Raw genomic sequence first — 20709 nt, forward strand, 5'->3', positions numbered from 1 at the left:
TTTTTTTTTTTTTTTTTTTTTTTTTTAAGAGAGACACAGAGGGGCGCCTGGGTGGCTCAGTTGGTTAAGCATCCAACTCTTGGTTTCGGCTCAGGTCATGATCTCATGGTTCATGGGTTCAAGCCTCACGTCAGGCTCTGTGCTGACAGCATGGAGCCTGCCTGGGATTCTGTCTCCCTCTCTCTCTGCCCCTCCCCTGCTCTCTCTCTCTCTCTCTCTCAAAAATAAATAAACATTAAAAAAAAAAAAAAGAGAGACACACAGAGAAAGAGAGCGAGCACTCACGAGCATGGGGGAGAGGGGCAGAGAAGGAGAGAGAGAATCTTAAGCAAGCTCCACACTCAGCGCAAAGCCTGACTGGGGCTCCATCCCATGACCCTGGGGGATCATGACCTGAGCTGAAATCAAGAGTCAGATGCTCAATCGACCGAGCCACCCAGGTACCCCTAGAACTTGCCTCTTAATCAGATTTAGGGGGGCACCTGGGTGGCTCAGTCGGTTGAGCGGCTGACTCTTGATTTCGGCTCAGTTCATGATCTCACGGTGAGTAGGTTCCTCCCCTGTTCGAGTGTGTTCTCTCTCTATCTCTCTCAAAAAAAAATAAAACTTAAAAAAAAAAAAATCAGGTTTAGAAATGTCACAAAGAAGTAAACCCAAAACCAGATGGGTGAATGCCATTTTATCATTCCAATTTAGATCTTTTCTAACATTTTTGAATCTGACAAAAGACTATTCAGGATACTGTGACTCAACTGTCTATTTCCAAGGGTGTCTAGATCACATCTTGACAGCAATTATAAGAGGTTACAGTTACCAGCAAAGCCAGGGCCTAAAGGCCCTTCTAATTCAAATTTCCAATATAATTATATACCAGTTAGTGGTTTTGTAAACTAAATCTCAAACTTGAGAAGAAATCTAAAAGGTAACGTATTTCATAACAAAACCAATATAAGCACAATGCCAGAGTTTATAGATTTCATTTTCTGAGGAATAATTACACGCATGACCGCCTAATGAATCCAGCATTGCTATACCTGTCTAGAGTTATGGGCCCTCAGAATGTGAAAGAACTTTAGGTTGTATTTAAAAAATCCTTTACAGACAATTCCTGCTCCTTTTAGAATTAAAAGGTAGACTAAAGCCCTGAAATCATGACAAATGCTCATTTATACCAAATTTCATTTCATAATGTTGTAATACTCCTATCTACTTTTGTGGTAATTCAAGAATTCTTTGTTTAAGTTCAGCTACCCAATGTGTCCTTTGGAATGTTTTCATTATGACAAATGATAGCAAATTGAGGTTGTTTTCTCATCTGTAACATAAGGGTATTTACCATCTATCTCACAGCTTTACAGAAAACCAGTTTTAGACAGGACATAGGGAAAGCTTCTTGCCAAACACATGAGACATGACAGGTACTCAGTAAACATTCCTGTGTATGTGTGAAGTCATGGGTGTGAGTCAGATAATAACAGAAGCCATTCTAAAGCAAATTCTATAAAAGCTAAGAGCAACTCTGATTACTTACCTACAGGTCACTTATCTGATGAACTCAACTGCATATAACCCAAAATCTAGATGATACCAGGAGAGTCTCCTGATTAGGAAAACAGGTACCATTTGTATACTTATAAAGGAAAATTAGTTTATTCCTTGGGCCAGACCTAAGTATAATCTTACATCTGACACAGCAGAAGGCTCTGCTGGAGGCTCTCTCTATATATATCCTACCACCTATTTGCTGACATGTTTCATTTAATTAGAGGTATGAAGGTTCAACATGCAATACACTAACATGAATACATTTAAGTCCACAAGAGGAATGTAAAGTGCTTTCCTCTTGGGGCATCTGGGTGGCTCAGTCGCTTAAGCATCTGACTCCTGATTTCGGCTTGGGTCATGATCTCACGGTTCATGAGACGGAACCCCATGTAGGGCTCTGTGCTGGCAATGTGAAGCCTGCTTGGGATTCTCTCTCTCTCCCTTTCTCTCTGCCCCTCCCTGGCTTGCTCTGTTAAAAAATAAACATAAAAAAAATTTTTTTTAAGTTTTTAAGAAATAATAAAAAAATAAACTGGGCAAAAAGGTTTAAATTTTATAAGGTAGGAATTCTCAAGGTGGTTCCTGGGTCTCTGGAGTTCCCAAGACCATTTCAAAGGGTCCAAAAGGCCAAAACTATGACCATAATGGTACCCAGACATTATTTTCATTGTGTTTATATTTGCAGTGACACAAAAACAAGGCTGGGTAAACTGCTGCCACCTTAGCAGGGGCACCAAACTGTACTGGTGGTTATGTATTCCTCACTGCCACACACACGTTAAATAAAATCAGGGGGCGCCTGGGTGGCTCAGTCATTTAAGCATCCAACTTTGGTTCAGGTCATGATTTCACTCACGGTTCGTGAGTTCAAGCCCCATATCGGGCTCTGCGCTGACCTGTGGAGCCTGCTTCGGGTTCTCACTCCCTCTCTCTCTGCCCCTCCCCCCAACGCGTGTTCTCTATCTCAGAAAAAAAAACAGTTTTGCTTCAGAAGGTCCTTGATAAGTCATTAGGAATGATAACTAATAAATCTCAACCCTTGAATAAATGTGTTTATTATTTGTATGACTAAAAGGGAAGTAATCAGGGGCGCCCGGGTGGCTCAGTCGGTTGAGCATCCAACTTTGGCTCAGGTCATGATCTCACAGTCTGTGAGTTCGAGCCCCAAATTGGGCTCTGTGCTGATGGCTCAGAGCCTGGAGCCTGCTTCCGATTCTGTGTCTCCCTCTCTCTCTGCCCCTTCCCTGCTCATGCTCTGTCTCAAAAATAAATAAAAACATTAAGAAAAAAAATAAAATAAAAAATAAAAATAAAAAGGGAAGTAATCATAAGGCATCCCTATGGCACACAGACTACGACCGATGTCTTAAGAAAACACAGTTGTGCAAATGAGTTGCAAGCTGAATTAGGCACTTTTTTCATGGCACACAATTTTTACTTGGCAAAACAACAGAAAAACTATGTTTATTCAGACTTAAGTATTTGGCAGGTGGTTTCTCAAAAATGAAATGAGCCTATGCTTCAAGAAAAACGGATAGTAACTTGGCTAATGATAAAAGTTAAGCTTTTGAGCAAAAATTTTGAATTTGGAAAACTAGTATCTGTCATTTTGAGTTAGACTTCTTAACATTGAGAAATTTTTCCAATAAGATGGGTGGTAAGACTAACAAATGGGATGTTAAAGTAGTATTATTCAATGAAACATATCAACATTTGCAAGATCTACATAAATCAGTGAATTAATATTTTCCGAATGACCAACACATGATGTTACAAAATCACAAAGGTGTAAAATGTCATCCAAACAGCAGGATGGACTATAGATGTTTTTGTAACGGAGTATGAAAAGTTCACTAACATAATTTCAGATTCCGCATTGCCACTAACCTTAAGAAACTAGCAGTGTCAAATTTTGGTATGGTATCAAAGAATAACCACAATTTTCTGAAAATGCCATCAAAAGGCTCCTGGCTTTTCCAACTACATATCTGTGTAAGGCCAGATTTCTTTCAACTACTTCAACCAAAACAACATTTCGCAACCAACTGACTGCAGGAGCAGATATGAAAAGCCAGCTGTCTTCTATTAAGCCAGACTTTAAAAGAGGTTTGCAAAAATGTAAAACGATGCTCTCTTCTCACTAAATTATTTTTTTCTTTTGTAAAACAGTTTTCATAAAAAATCTGTTATTTATGTAAGCACGCGGTGGGTTTATTACAGGTATTTTCAATACACTAATAAAATACTTTGTACATTTCTCAATTTTAATTTCTAACCTGGCAAACAGTGATACATTTAAAAACACAACCCACATAAAGCTCCGTGAGGTCCCCAATAACTAGAAGCCCGACCAGTCAGTAACAGCCAAGTGGTAACATGAAAAATGATGAAATCAGGGCTAAGACAACAGCGATGGACACAGAGAAAAAGAGATGAAACCAAAAGATGTTCCAGGGGCAGAAGAATTGACAGAATGTAGCAACCAACTTCAGAATCAGAGAGAAAAGGTCCAGGCTGCCAGCTTGCATGGATACACTGCAACCATCTGTCCACCTATCTGGTTTATAGACAGGTACTGAGTCTATTCCATACAGAGAGATTGAGATGCTCCACAGCCAGGTGATCAGTTCTAACAACAGCTCTCTGATTTCAACTGAGTGTCCTAAAATTCGATTCTGATTCTATCTACCTGGAATTAGTACAGATCCCACAGGTAAAGGGCTCAGTCCCGTTTCAGACACCAGCCACAAGTCTTAAGTAGCCCCTAAAGTACCAGCACTTCTGCAGGAAGACTACAAATTTGGGGGTTCCCACAACTGCCACCCTCCCCCAGGTTCAGTAATTTGTTAGAACTACTCACCAATCTTAGGAAAACACTATACCTGATGAGGGAGTGTGGAGCTAGCTGAGGGCAAAATACAGACTAACAGCACTGCCCCCTCCCTCCAGGGTGGAGTATGTGTGATATGCCTCAGACATCCCTGGCTCCCCAAGAACAAAGGGAAGGGGTTTAAGTGCTTGCCATGGTGATGTGGGGAAACTAAGGCAAATGAAAAATTAAATTCCCTTACTGCCTATAGCCCACTGACAAGTCCTTGACAAGGGCAGAGTGACCGCCCTCTAGGAGCTCAGCAGCCTAGATGATGACACTTTGCTAGGGGGCAAAAGAGAATCTTAGCTTAACATTATCCCAACCTCAAGGATCTGAGGATCCTGTAAGTCTACTTCCCTTATCTCAATTACTCCAAGATATGTGCTGGCGCTCATACTCCACAAGCTTATGCCCCACCCCCCGATATGTATCTGAAGGGTCTCATGACTGAGGTTTTATTAAACGGTAATAAATGGTGTTTCCCTAGCAACAGCTAGCCCCTCAAGGTGCTGGAAACCTTGTTTCCAAACTACCTTAGAGACTTACTCTATCCCTGACCCGCTCCCATCCTGAGAATATATAATGAGCTACCCATCAGGACCCCAGTGCAGCTCTTCCTGTCCATGGGTTCTGTCCCCGTGCTTTAATAAAATCACCTTTTTGCACCAAAGACGTCTTCAAGAATTCTTTCTTGGCCGTCAGCTCTGGACCACCCCACCATCACCCCAAAACTTCATCACACTTATGATTAGTTTTATTATGAAGGATACAACTCTGGGACAACTAAATGGAAGAGACTCAGGGCAAAGTATGGCGGAGCGGAGTTGAAGAGCATCCATGCCCTCTCCTCCTCTGTGGAATATTGTGCCTACCCATCTACACATCTAAATGTTCACCAAACCTCACCATCCTGGCATATTTATAAGGGGCTTTATGAGACATGACTAATTAAATCACTGCCCACGTGATTAAACTCAATTTCCAGTCCCTCTCCCTTGTTGGGGGGTAAGGGGCTAAAAGTCACTTCATTAGCATAAACTCAGGTAAAATCTAAAGAGGCTAATTTTGAATAACAAAGACACTCCCACCACTCAGGAAATTCCAAAGGTTTCCAGAGCTCTGTGTCTGGAACCAAGGAGAAAGACCAACTACACTTTTTTTTTATTATACCACAGAGCATCTGACATGGTTATTGATGTTTAGTAGGTACTCAATAAATAATTGCTGTAGGCAAAGGGTTAGAACTCAGGAGGCATGGGGCGCCTGGGTGGCTCAGTCAGTTGGGCGTCCGACTTCGGCTCAGGTCATGATCTCGCGGTCTGTGAGTTCGAGCCCCGCATCGGGCTCTGGGCTGACAGCTCAGAGCCTGGAGCCTGTTTCGAATTCTGTGTCTCCCTCTCTCTCTGATCCTCCCCTGCTCATGCTCTGTCTCTCTCTGTCTCAAAAATAAATAAATGTTAAAAAAAATAAAAAAATAAAAAAAAAAAAATAAAAGAACTCAGGAGGCAGAACTCCAGGTATACACAGATAACAGGATTTATTCATGGTGGCTAAAACTCCAACAGGGGAGATGACTGTCCTGGAAGACAGTGGAGGGTCAAAAGAGGGTAGATGTAACAGCTCTAGAGACAGCAACATACAAGGTAAAGAGCCCTCAAAAGAGACTAAGAAGTCCTAGATGTAAGGGAGAAGAAAAACACAGAGTATAAGGCAGAGAAAGCCAAAGTAGAACAGTGTTTTTCAAGAAGAAATGGGCCGAGGGGCGCCTGGCTGGCTCAGTCTGAAGAGCACGCGACTCTTGATCTCTGGTTTGGGAGTTCAAGCCTTACACTGGATGTAGAGATTAAATAAAATTAAGAAGAAAAAAAAAAAGACGAAGTAGAAGAAGAAGAAATGTGTCGAAAGTCACAGAAAGGTCAAGAAACAAATGGACGGAAATCTGTGTATGGGAATCAACAATGGAGGGGCAGAGGCAGAACCCCGCTACAAGTAACAGGAGCAAAGAGACCCAGCATAAAACTACTCCTCCAAGAGACAGAGGGAGTACAGCACCAATGGGAAGAAGCGGAGCAGGAGGTGATGGAAGGGGCGGAGGAGCCAGAGGAATGCACACAAGTCAGAGAACAAGCCTAATTCAGATCGGAGCTTCTGGATTGACACCAAGCCGTTTTTACATGCCTATGAGGCCCCGCACCGGCTGGTCTCACCTCCTCCCCCAGTGTCCTAATAGCAACTACACTGGTCTCACCTCCTCCCCCAGTTCCCTAATAGCAGCCACGGTGGCCTTCCTTTCAAATGTGCGGTGCTCCTTCATGGTACGAGCCATGCTCACATGCGGGTTCCTCAGCCTGGGAAACAACTTCCTTCCCTTCCCTGATTGACTCCTGTGCATAGCTCACACCTCAAGTGCATGCCCCATCTTCCCCGGACTCTAAAACTAGATTAGGTCCTCCTGAACGCTTTCATCATGGCACATACAACAGCTGGAAATCAGCTATCTATGTGGGGTGGGGTTTTTTTTCTGTATTTCTGTCTGTCCCAGTAAAATATAAATAGATTGAGGACAGGGAGCTGTCACTACTGGGGTAGTCCAGGCTCCTACCCCAGCACCTGGCACACGACAGTCAAGCGGGATCTAGCTGTGGCAAGGCTGAAGGGAGCAAGCATGAGAGAATGGCACAAAGTCTCAGAGGAAACAGGAAAGAACAGCATCTAGAACCCGGGGGGAGGGAAGGAGACACCCACCTCTTCCTTCTCCCTCTTATCGCAAGAAGTAGAGAGCAAGTGTGAGTAAGACAGATTTACAAAAGCTACTTGGGAAGTGGGCGGCAGGCCCAAACAGGAGGCAGCATTACTGCTGAAAGTGAAGGTTCGGATGCCTCCCGGGAAGCTTGAGGAAAAGGGCAAATGTGGTGAGGAATGGAGAGAAAGCTGAGAAAGAATACTTTGCAGGTCGCAGCTAAGTGGAGAAGGAAGTCCACGAGTTCCTACGCTTCTCTTCAGCTGACTTTTGCCAGCACGAACACAGGAAACGGGACACAGCTGCATCAGTCTAGCAATGCAGGTCTGCAGGATAGGGATGATGCAAGGACCACTGGGCCAGGACACAGCTGAAATGCCACGCTCTGAGTTCACAGGTGCGTACAGAAGGTCACAAAACTAAGAGGAAAGGAACTTGACATAAAGAGAAGAAGAAGGACCCCAGGAACTACAGTTTCTGGATGCAAGTATTGTAATCAGAGCATGTGAAATAAATCACGCTATAGCATTTTAAAAATATGAGCAACATATTTTTCAAGGTATCATAAGCTCTTGCCACCTACTGTAATCAGTCTCTTAGAACAAGAAATCTCAAAAATAGGCCCATCCCGTTCTGAAACAGGTCAAGTTGCTATCTTTCCTGAAGTCTAATAAAAAAAATTTTAAAAGCAGATGGGTGAAGAAAGGATACCCCTTTCTAGCTCCAACTTTTCCATTATATATTTTTCCAGTAGTTCCAGATGAGCATAAGTTAAAAAGCCTCCAAGTATGAGCCCTGAGAGAATGCCAACACACCTTAGGCACTGAAAAACTCTGAGAAAATCTGCAATTACAGAAGCAGCCAAGGGGCACCTGAGTGACTCAGTTGGTTAAGCATCCAACTCTTGATTCAGACTCAAGTCATGATCTCATTCATGGTTAGTGAGATTAGTCAAGTTAGTTAGTTAGCGTCGGGTTCTCGGCTGACAGCACAGAGCCTGCTTGGGATTCTCATTCCCTCTCTCTCTCAACAAAAATAAACAAACTTAAAAAAAAAGGGAGGGGGGACTGTCATTTAAGAAAAAAAGGGGTTACCACCAGTCCCCTTCCATATGATCATCATTTATGATGAAAGGGTTGGGCATGTGTTTTCCTGCCCAACACTCTTTTTCTCCCAGTTGATCCCATTTTCCCTCCTTCGGTTAATTCCAGGGGTTTAGGTACCAGTCTCAACAACTGATGGACCCAAAAGCCCAGGACAGCCAATGAGAGCTCCACATTCACTTGGCCATGAGGACTGCTTAGGGCATGTGATCAAGCCAAGCCAATCAGAACCTTTGGACTTGACAGGTGTGTGAGTCAATAGATTTTCTTTTTTTCTTAAGACAGTTTGTGCTTCTTCCACATGCAAATAAAAAAGATCAGCAAATACAGTTATAAATAAGGAAAACTGTAGCACTGGATTTTGTCTTCCTTCTCTACTACAACCCTTTTCTTCCCTTTCTATCACTTTTCTTTTTTCCCTTCCCACCCAACTTCTTAGAAAAGTGAACTACTTAAACTTGGCACTGAGTTTTTATGACATCACCATGAGACAGAAAGCTAATCTATGATAAGCCTACTTCCAGGTAAATCAAGCTGTGATTCATTTTCTTGGTATTTAGATATTAAAGTCAAGAGTCTTGTTTCAGTGGTTTGACCAGAACACACCTGAACAAGTATCAAACTCAGCCCCTACATGAACATACAACAATACTTTCCATTGTGAATACCTCTAGTATCATTTTTTGCATGAGGCCAAAATGCTATCTGTATGTGAAGGGAAATAACACCACTGAAATTCTAGGACATTTGGAAGTACATTCCAAATCTCTTCCTTCCTGTTGTCCCTCTGCTAAAGATCTGAACTGGTTTTTCTTGTGTGCTTTTTTTTTTTTTAATTTTTTTTTAAATGTTTATTTATTTTGAGGGAGAGAGAGACACAGTGTGATCAAGGGAGGGGTAGAGGGAGAGGGAGACACAGAACCTGAACTGGGCTCCAGTCTCTGAGCTATCAGCACAGAGCCCGACGCAGGGCTCGAACTCACAAACTGAGAGATCATGCTTAACCGACTGAGCCACGCAGGTGCCCCTGAACTGAAAGAGGTGAGAAGTGGCGTCCACATTTGCAAAATGACCTTTCCAATAAAATCATGATTACCTGAATTAAATTGTGTTACTTCTGTGTTTCCTGCAATCCTTAATTTCCCATGTTATTGTTAGATGGTTAAAAAATAATGAAAAATTCACAACTTTCTCAGAAGAAACGTAAGAGACAAGGTAGTATTATAAAATGAATACAGTGCTGAGAATGAGAAGGATCCTTGATGACATGAATAGTAACCCACCTCATCTGGCTTAGGCTTCTGCAAAAGGAGAAAGAAGAGGGGATATTGAGAGTATAGGAGTATTTCACAGAACTCAGAAACAGGAATGCAGCCAACCCCAGAAAGCAATGAAGAAAAGGTTTAAAGCTATCGGACTCAGGCAGCGTTCTTCTCTCTTTCTGCGTCTCTCCAGATATGTGCTTTATTCTCTCCATCTACAAACCACCATTCTCTCTCCCCAGACAACAGAACATAACTGCCTTTGACTCCCGAGTGTTTTAACCTTGTGGCCATGAGCATGTGAACCTCAAATGCCTCTCTTTTGGGGCCATTTGCAAATTTCCAAGACAGGAACACTGGTTGGGCTGGCCTGGGTCAGGTTCCCAGACCTCGTTCAATCCTCTCCACCATCTGTGGGGACGAAGAAGTTGGTAGGAAGCGGATGTTTGGTTAAAGGACAGATAAGGGATTTGTGTTGGGTCAGACACTACAGAAACTCCCACCACAGAGTCCCAGTACTTAGTTTTTTCATCACCAAAATAAGGTGCATTTTAGACTTTTGCTAGGAGTCTAGAGTTTAAAAGAGCTTGAGAGAATTAAATTGAATTTAAGAGATTAGAACCTGGGGAGTTCACCTCAGTAATACAAGCTAAAAATAAATTACACATTCTAGAAGTAAAAATTGTCTTTTATAAATATCGGTCTATGTGAAAAACCCAAGAGAAATGAAAAATTTAAGACCCGTAAGATCTTAAAGAGCTGAGATTCTGTCTTGGGTCAAGGCTGGACATCTAGAGCAATGCCGGGACACAGGGCACATGGCCCATGTTCACCAAACAAACTCAGAACTTTCCAACTACTGTACTTTCAAATGGGTGACAGGTGTGCTCAGGTTTGGGGGATAATGCCTGCCATTAGGCCCAATTAGCAGGGCTAATGTGGTACCGACTGTATATGATGTTATGTTGATAAATGTTGAGAAATATGGAATAAATGACCAAAACACCCCTGGAGCACAGAGTTCTAGCAAGGTGGCTGGTTATCAAGGAAATCTGTAGAAGGGCCAATACGCATTCGACAAATGTTCACACTCACTCGTAGTAGTAGGAAAATGCAAGTTAAATAAAACTTAGATTTTTAAAAAATGGTTTTACCCAATCGTGGTGAGGGAACACAAAATAGGTCCACGCTGCCAGGGGAACACACTGGAGGGTAGTAGCAGCAAGCTGCTGAGGCCTGGAATATATTCCAATATATTAAGTGAAAAACGGGCTACACAACTGTATGTACGGAGATTATAAACTTGTAAGGCGACAATGACTGAAGTCAGCCCTTAGTAGGTCTGCTTTGCTTGAACCCCAGTGTGTTTATAAAAATTGTGGCCCACATAAAAATTGGGAGATTTCAGGGGCGCCTGGGTGGCGCAGTCGGTTGAGCGGTCCGACTTCAGCCAGGTCACGATCTTGCGGTCCGGGAGTTCGAGCCCCGCGTCAGGCTCTGGGCTGATGGCTCAGAGCCTGGAGCCTGTTTCCGATTCTGTGTCTCCCTCTCTCTCTGCTCCTCCCCCGTTCATGCTCTGTCTCTCTCTGTCCCAAAAATAAATAAACGTTGAAAAAAAAAAAATTGGGAGATTTCATATTAAAGCCGTACTTCTGGATTTCCAGCCTCTCTTGAAGAACTAGAAGGTATAGTAACAGCAACATGCATCCTCCCAGGGCCACGAATGAGGAGTCTGACAGACCCTGGGTTGCCCCATCCCTGGACCCTCTTCAGTGCCCTGATCCCTAACACGCTGTCATGCCTCCCAGACTGAGAAGCTCACACACCGAACTTCCTGAGAAATTTGAGCAGGTTGACCCCTCACAGCGTATGAATAGTCATCGCTGGATAGTGAGAAAAGGCCCACTTTTGTTTTTCTTTTTCTTTTCAAAAGTTTTCTTCAATACACATGTACTGCTTTTGGAGTGAAGAAAAAAAAAAGTTATTTTTTAAAATACCGAATCACAACTGCAATATTACTTCGTCTAATGAGACCAAAACAACTAAAGATAACAGATAATGACTGTGGTTTAAAACTAATTGAACTAAGGAAGTAATGTAAGGTTACAATTACTGCAGTATTTCCCTCCCTTTGATACTAATTAAAACACCAGCTTGGACAGACAATAGCAGCGGTTTACAAATGAGACCTTCCTCAAAGCGAAGAGCTATAGACACTCAAGCCGTAAAACACCTATTTTAAGGATTCAGTTCCCTATATTTGAAGTTTCTTTCACCAAAAAATGTAAACAGAAAATCTCTACCAGAAATCTGTATTTAGGGGTGCCTGGGTGGCTCAGTTGGTTGAGTGTCTGACTTCAGCTCAGGTCATGGTCATGCAGTTCATGAGTTTGAGCCCTGCATCAGGCTCTGTGCTGATAGCTCTGAGCTTCGGGCCTGCTTCAGATTCTGTGTCTCCCTCTCTCTCTCTGCCCCTCCCCTGCTTGCGCATGCGCTTGCGCTCTTGTGTGTGTGTGTGTGTGTGTGTGTGCGCGCGCTCTCTCTCTCTCAGAAATAAACGTTAAAAAAAGAAATCTGTATTTATAATACCAATTAACTTAATGCTTAAAAAGTTAAATTATTCCTGATCTTTACTTTACATTGTTTTATTTGATTTGATCAATGATGGCAGCAGTTTACCGAGAACGCTAAGAAGTTTATGCAAATCACCATGCTTCTCACCCTATCCAGAGTATCTTCACCCTAAAGAAAAACCACAAGGCTAGGTAGAATGTCAACATTCACAGATGATGGAAGGTAGAGTCAATTCAACGTTTCTCTTGCTCTCCTGCAAGGCATTCCCCACATGACATCCAGAGTGATCCTTTTAATTTTTTTTTTAACATTTATTTATTTCCAAGAGACAGAGAGAGACAGAGCATGAGTGGGGGAGGGGCAGAGAGAGAGAGAGAGAGAGAGAGACAGACAGACAGACAGACAGACAGAATCCGAAGCAGGCTCCAGGCTCTGAGCTGTCAGCACACAGCCCAACGCGGGGCTCGAACCCACGAACTGTGAGATCATGACCTGAGCCGAGGTCGTATGCCCAACCGACTGAGCCATCCAAGTGCCCCCAGAGTGATCCTTTTAAACAAAAGCAAAGCATGGGACTCCCCTGCTTAAAACTTACATTAGTTTCCTACTTCCACTGATTGAATAAAATCCAAACCAGCCGTCCCCTTTCTTCCTCACCTGTCTCTCCTGTGCTCACCGCACTTGGGTGACTCTGGCCTCCAGACAATCAGGTCCTCAAACACTAATCTATTCAGCATGCTGACAACCAACTGCTGAGTGCTCATGCACTGTTCTAGGTCCTGGGGATAAAGCAGAGAACAACACAGACAAAATTCCCTGCCTTCCTGAAGCTTACATCCTAGTAACCTCTCTAACACGTTCTGTTCCTCCTCAATTTCTGTAATCATTTAAAGAATTTTAAGACAATTATAATGACTATATTTGAAGGTATGTGAAAATGCTGCCTATTATAAGTTTATTATCATTTTCTGACTTTAATAGTAACTATCATAAGCAAAGGAGACAGGAGAAAAAAAAAGAGGGGGATCTTTACTCACAGAAACTTGATATACCAGGAATGGCACTGATTTGTCAATTTTTGAAAGTCTGTCTCATACTAGCTCTACGGCTTTTATATGTCAGTGACCAAAAGGTAATATCTCAATTGTGCCCGAATACAGCAGTGGGGTCTAAACAATTCCAGAAACTGAAAGATTACTTGTTTTCAAAATCTATTATCTTAAGTTTGCAGCAGAAATTGATTTTTATAAAACACCGAATCCACAACGAACAGACTTTTATCATAGATAACGCACAGGAACGGTGTTCAGGAAGGTGTTGTGTGTTTATACAATGGCTTTGATACAAAACAGGGCCCTTGTCAGAACAACGTAACTGCTCAGGAAATTTGCCTGGGAGAAAAGTAATGAGCCCTCCACACACACACACACAGACAGAAAAAACAAGGGGATCCACTGGCATCTTGTTTCCTATGCTTTTATCACAAGAGCCAGGGTCCTCCTGAAGTAGGTTGGTCGGAGCATGGCACTAAAAGCCAGGTGGCTGCATTCACTTCCATGAGCTGTATCTATGTCTTGCAAATCCATGCCACTGCTCACCAGGACACTTGCAGACCAAGGATGACCAAAACCATCACAGACAGAGAAACAAGGCAAAACACGCATTAAAGCAGGAGGATCAAAAGCACTGCCCTCCGGTATGAAGGAGAGGGCGTTTAATTTTAACCACCAAGGATTAAAAAAAAAAACAAAACAAAACTGACCAACTGCTATGACCTTGTTACTTTCACAGTCCTATTCAGCTGAATCCCAAACTCCATCACATCCCTCAGTACACACTCCTCGTAGAGTTAAATGTACCTGAGCACCGTTCCCGCACAACCTTGGTGGAACCCCACACTACACAATAGTGAGAATGGGTGTCAGTGACCAACTTAACACTGAGCCCGTGGCAGTCCTACCTCAGCACAGGCAAACTCAGGCCAAGAGACCTAAAGCCAGAGCGATTTCACCAATGCTCTCTCTGGGCCAATAAGCTAGTAAGATAAGCTGCCAATTATTAATTCTACTAGGAAAAGGTCAAAAGAGCACTGATGAATTTAAGTAGTTTAACCTGTTTCAAATTCACCTTGTTAGAAGGCTACAAACCTTAGCAACAAAATGTTAATGAGATTCTACCATCATGTTTATGAGGGTTTTTTTTGTTGTTTTTTTTTTAACGATCTCCCAATGGATCCGTGCGTGACATCCCTCCACAGTGAGGCCTTCACATTCCTGAAGTGAACTTCCAACAGGCTGCTTCAAATCTCCAAACTGGCCAACATCGAAATGTTTGGACAGATACTCTGCTGTCTCCCTGATCGTACACCTGGATGCAATCATGTTTCCAAGGCAAGGCCACATTACAAGTGAACTGCTTTTTCAAATTTCACTAGTCTCCTCTGTGATTCTACTCCAGCTTTCCACGCAGGGGCACTTTAGGAAAACCACTACAGAGGAAAGACTAACAAGCTGCTGAGAGGTGAATGTTAGACAGTAGACGAGGCTTGTTGGTGAGCTAATTTATACTACTGACTTCTCAATCTTGAGAGGGATTCCAATTTGTACCCCGCCTGATCCATAAACTAATACATATCAGGGAATCTCTAGGTTATTCCAGAATAGAAATCAGGAATGTAAAAAATACCCCAAGGCCTAGAAATCACGTCCAGGGAACAGGCAATCCAGCACTGTGGCTGGGAGTTTGGGCTCTGGCATCAACACATCTGGGCAGCCACTTACTGGCTCTTTAAGTTCCTTAACTACTGGTACCTTAGTTTCCAAGGCGTATTCATCTAAAAAAGGGCAGTTTTGTAAAGATTGAGTGAGTGTTTACAAAATGATGCAAAAGGACTTGCTAAATGTTAACTATCACTATCATGGGTGTATGAATTTTCAGACTTTCCAGATCCCACTCCTGAACAGGTTACATTAACATGCCATTCTTCTTCCTAAAAATAATAATAATTCACTACGTTTGTTATTGGCTAAGTCACTCTACAAAAAAGGAAGTAGGAGAGAACACAGGACTCTCATCCCCCACTACAAGAATGTAAACTGCTGGGGTACCTGGGTGGCTCAGTCGTTTAAACGTCAGACTCTTGATTTTGGCTCAGGTCATGATCTCACAGTTTGTGAGACTGAGCCCCACGTCCAGCTATGTGCTGACAGTGTAGAGCCCACTTGGGATTCTCTTTCTCTTTCTCTCTGTCTGCCCCTACCCCTGCTTCAGCTCTTTCTCAAAATACATAAATATTAAAAAAAAAAAAAAAGAATGTAAATTGCTACAACTTTCCTAAATGGCAATATGTATCAATAAAACCCTACAAACCAGCATGTACTATACTTTGATACTGCAACTTCGCTTCTAGAAACTTATCCAAAGGGAAAAAAATGTCTCAAGAGTATACAGGGATGTATGTAGGAGTACAATAACTATAGAGTTATTGATAACCGGGGGGGGGGGAGGAAACAAACTGATGTCTAATAAAAATTAACTGGTTAAATTATCACATATAAAATGGGATCTTATTCAGTTATTAAACTGTTATAACTGTCAATATTGACACAGAAAGATTCATGGTAAGGTGTTATGTTAAGCAAAAATCAAAACAAAAAAACAAACTAAAAAAACCAAGTTACAAAATAATCATATGTTTAGCAAGATCCTATATTTGTTACCAAAAACTGTATATAAAAAGCCACATGCACACAAAGAGAGGGTTTGGAGGGATACTTACTGAGTTAGTGGACTTATGAGTATTTTATAGTTTTCTTTTCACTTCTCTGTATTTCAATTTTTTCTACCATAAAGATGCGATTTTTTTTTTAATCTTTATTTATTTTTGAGAGAGAGACAGAGCAAGCAGGGGAGGAACAGAGAGACAGGGAGACATAGAATCTGAAGCAGGCTTCAGGCTCTGAGCTCTCAGCACACAGCCAGAGGAGGGACTCGAACTCAGGTCATGAGAGATCATGACCTGAGCCACAGTTGGATGCTTAACTGACTGAGCCATCCAGGTACCCCGATGCGATTCTTTAAAATACAAGGGCTATTAATGGATTAGCAGTTTGGTTCTGAAATGTACAATTAAGCTAAAAGTGATGACAAGGTTTATCTTTATTTAGAACAAATATATATATATATTTACATAATATGTGATGGCTTATTAGACACTTTTTTAAAAATTATAATGTTTATTTATTTTTTGAAAGAGACAGAGACAGAGTGTGAGCGGGGAAGAGGCAGAAAGAGAGGGAGACACAGAATCTGAAGCAGGCTCCAGGCTCTGAGCTGTCAGCACAGAGCCTGACGCAGGGCTCAAACTCACAAGCTGTGAGATCATGAACTGAGCCGAAGCCGGATGCTTAACCAACTGAATCACCCAGGCGCCCCTATTAAACACTTTTAATGGTTATTTTTCCAACTTAAAAATTATACATATTTAGTACCAAGAAATTAGCAAGAGACTTCTTTTTCAAGCAATGGATTTCTACTTACTACCATCAAGTGCAGTAGCACAAAAATTAAATGGATTAGCTTTTGAGTTTTATATAATTTTATATATTCCAATTCTTCTCATTATCCTAATTACTATTTATTAAGTGAACGTATCTCAAGAACTTATGAAAGCACTCTGAAGTATTTAAAGTCAACCTACTATTATTATTTCCATTCAACTGAAAACACTGTAGCATTGAAAAGTTAAGGGATTAGAATAAAGTCGTAGACTACATACAGTCAAACCCAATTTTCTATAGAAATTTTACTCCTAGGGGCACGTACGTGGCTTAGTCGGTTGAGAGTCTGACTTTGGCTATTCATAGGTTCGAGCCCTGCATAGGACTCTGTGCTGACAGCCTGGAGCCTGGAGCCTGGAGCCTGCTTTGGATTCTGCGCCTCCCTCTCTCTCTGCCCCTCCCCCACTCGCCCTGCCTCTTTCTCTCTCAAAAATAAACATTAAAAAAATTAAAAAGAATTTTAATTCTTTTTAACCGACTGGGTGGCTCAGTCGGTTAAGTGTCCGACTTCGGCTCAGGTCATGATCTCGCGGTTTGTGAGTTCAAGCCCTGCATCGGGCTGTGTGTGGACAGCTCAGAGCCTAGAGCCGGCTTCAGATTCTGTGTCTCCCTCTCTCTGACCCTCCCCCGTTCATGCTCTGTCTCTGTCTCAAAAATATATAAACATTAAAAAAAATTTTTTTTAATTAAAAAGAATTTAAAAAGAAATTTTACTCCTATTCAGCACCCTCAACTACATTATAGAAGCTGTTATTTATGGGGTCCTACAATGGATTCTGAAAGAAAGGAGTGAAGGTCATATCTTATTAGGATGAAAATGAAATTGGAAAACATACCAATTTTCTGTATTTTTTGTAAACCAGTTTTCACAGCATTATGTTGGGCTGATAGCGTGTCAAATGGTATTGTGAGATACTGATAACATAGTAATTTACCACCACACTGTGACTTAAATTTACATTTTGAGTCTCTAAGCAGATATTTTGATAGGAGCCTTCTTTCCAGCTTAACCACCTGAAGCGTTCCCTGCTTGGGAAAGGTTCTCTACTTCCAGTGCCAACCAAACTTACAGAAATGACTGGGCATAGTAAATGAGGCTCCTAATTTATAAAATGGTCAGTGACCACTGACCACTAAGTAATAAGACCAATTTTACAAAGAAAGATTTTATTTTTTAATGTTTATTTGTTTCCTAGGGAAAGAGAGCGCACGCACTAGTGGGGGAGGGACGGAGAGAGAGAGGGAGACACAGAATCTGAAACAGGCTCTAAGCTCCGAACTGTAAGCACAGAGCCCTCGAACTCATGAACCGTGAGTCCATGACCTGAGTCAAAGTCCAACGTTTAACTGACACAGGTGCCCCTTCCAGGCACTATTCTAATGGAGATAACAATGATGACCAAGCCTCTGCTCTTCTGAAAGGTATATTATACACAGGTGCATTACGTATCTGAAGGTCGTAGTCCGTTTTTTATTTGCAGCCAAAGATATAAAACTTCCTCTTTTAGGGGTTGCTGGGTGGCTCAGCAGGTTAAGTCAGACTCTTGATTTCAGCTCGAGTCATTATCTCAAGCCCCCGAATGCAGCACTGCACTGACAGCACGGAGCTTGTTTGGGATTCTCTTTCTCCTTCTCTCTGTCCCTCCTCCACATGCTCCCTTTCACGCGTTCTCTCTCTCAAACTAAATAAACATTAAAAAAAAAAAAAAAAAAACAACAACCTTATGCTGTTACTTAAAAAAATTTGCTATCCACTTCAGGACATGGCCTTAGGAGGTGCTCATCAAGATGGAAACATAATGCCAGCTGTTCTCCAACTTTACTATTGCGGGAGAAATTCCTGGAGAACTTGTTCAAAAAACTGATTCCAGGGCTTCACTCCAGGAGTCTGATTCTGAGGTGAGATAACAGAAAAACCTGCATTTTTAACAAGAACCTCACTTAATGCTGATCTATGCGATCTGAGATCCGGACTCTGAGAAACCCACTAGTAGTAAGTGGAGCCATTCAGAAGAGAATAGCTGTAATGGCAGTGGGATTTGAACTAACATAAACCCAACCCTCGTGTAACTAATTCTGTATAATTCACAAATTTAGCAAATTAAAAAGATGAGAAGAATGGAGGAATTTACCAACATCTCCTCAACGTCTGATGGCAGATTTGAATTTGCCTCAATCTAGGCATGTGGTGAAAAGAAGAACTTGAATTCTACCAATAGAATCAAGAATTAGGAAAAAAGAAATTTCTAGTCAAGTGCAAAAAGAAAAAAATGCTAAGAGGGACAAACATTTCAGGAAACTAACTTGCCACCACTCATTTTATGCCCTATTTCACAATGCTTAGTATCTGAACAATCCACAGGGTTCCAAAGTACATCAAAAATTTGTTCATTTCCTCTCTTACTCAGGCAGAATAATAATAATAGAGTTTGGTGACTGTGCCCCGTGTCTCAGCAATTTCAGCAGATACATTCTTAGATAAAGAAATACCTTTCTAAAAAAGTTCTATCAGAAATGCTCCTTACTGGAGCTACTTAAAGTAGTTTTAAATAGTTTTAATGCAATCACTAGATTAGTGTGCCTCATTTCCAATTTAGATTACTTGAAAATTCCTGGGTTCTTTACCAACCTCCTACAGAAAGAATTCTCTTCAACGTTACAAATACGTACATTTTTGGTTATAAGCAAACACCTATCAGTGCAACATAAATATTTCAGGTAAACTAGAAAAAACAAATGTTTAAACAAAAACAGCATTTTGGTCTCCGAGATAGACAGGTAGAAATCCTAACCTTAAAGGGGTTGGGGGGGTGATTACGCCTCTGCACCTTAAGTAATCTAAAAATAAAGGTATCCAGGACAAATACATTCCTCCCATTTTAGAGGTTAAGAGTAGCACTTCACAAACCAGCTGGCCTGCTGGGTCCTGGCCCCAGTTCCTAACCTCAGATCCTGTCCACTACATAATCCATGAGATCTCTGAGCCCGTTCTTCATCCATTCAAAAGGATTAGTAACACTGCCTCTCCGTTAACGGAATTGAGATTTTCCAGACGCATTTGTTCGTACAGTGTTTTTATTATCTATTCTTTTTATTGTACTTGCTTTTATTACTTGCACGTTTGACCACGGACACAACAAGAGTAGGATGCCAGGAGATAAGCACAAAGAAACGCATCTGCCGGAGTGCGCATATATTTAAAATTCCAGGCTGGTGCTGCCTTCAGAATATCATGGATGATGACAAAGTTCTAAAGGAAACTTTCATATTAAGAGGCTATCAAAAATCTCCGTAGCCTCCCACCCAACAGAAAAAGACGCTAATGTATTTCTTCAAAAGCAAAGCCTTCTTTGGTATGAATCACAACAAAAGATGCCCATAGGAAATGTTATCTGCGAAGTTGTTTTCTAATCCAAAGGCAAACAGAAGTAAAGGAAGGTGCAAGCCATTCCTCGCTGCTTTCCTTTTCCTGGGAATTCTGATTACATTTCCTCGTTCAAGCAAGAAGAGACCGCAATTGTGCCTCGGGTCCACACCATAAAACCGCGTCTGTGCGTAAAGAAGGGAAGGAGAGGCGGCAGACACCGGGGACGCGCTACCACCGAAAGGAGAGCCGCTTTCTGTTAAATACCATCAGTCAGCCGAGGCAGGACGACTTAGGGCCAAACGGCATTGACCGCCCTTCACTGACAGGGATTTCGCAGGCACACGACACAGAAAAAGAGATGAGCCGGGGACTCGAGGCCCGAGGGAGAGGCGGGCGGCGCGATGCCGCTCCCCGCGAGCTCCGGATCCCCGGGAGGCTGGCGGGGAGGCGAGGCTTGGCCGGCCCGCCACGCTCAGGCGGCGGAGGGCAGCGAGGTCAGCCCTGGAAGGGCCGACCGCTCCACGCCCCCTGGGGAGGGAGGGGACCCCGTTCGGCCGGCCGGGACTGCGGATGCTCATTCAACCCGAAGCCCGTCCAGCGGCCGCCACCCCCTTGGCCCGCCGCGGCGTCCCGGCCTCCCGACGCGGGCCAGCCGGCCGCCCCGCCGCCGCCCCCGGGAGGCTGGGG

The 20709-nt window shown here is 42.5% G+C and overlaps 1 protein-coding gene and 1 long non-coding RNA gene across 7 annotated transcripts in view; one reads left to right on the forward strand and one right to left on the reverse strand.

Annotated features, from left to right (window-relative positions):
- ITSN1 (intersectin 1) overlaps positions 1-20709 on the reverse strand; it is a 221646-nt gene that overhangs the window by 200152 nt on the left and 785 nt on the right. The window lies entirely within an intron of this gene.
- Positions 8224-14526, forward strand: LOC121035981 (uncharacterized). Its single transcript, XR_005793169.1, has 2 exons — positions 8224-8506; positions 14354-14526. It is a non-coding gene; the product is annotated as an uncharacterized LOC121035981 (long non-coding RNA).

This window comes from Herpailurus yagouaroundi, unplaced genomic scaffold (assembly GCF_014898765.1).
Source record: "Herpailurus yagouaroundi ecotype Mexico unplaced genomic scaffold, PumYag 162, whole genome shotgun sequence".
In the NCBI taxonomy this organism is placed as follows: Eukaryota; Metazoa; Chordata; class Mammalia; order Carnivora; family Felidae; genus Herpailurus; species Herpailurus yagouaroundi.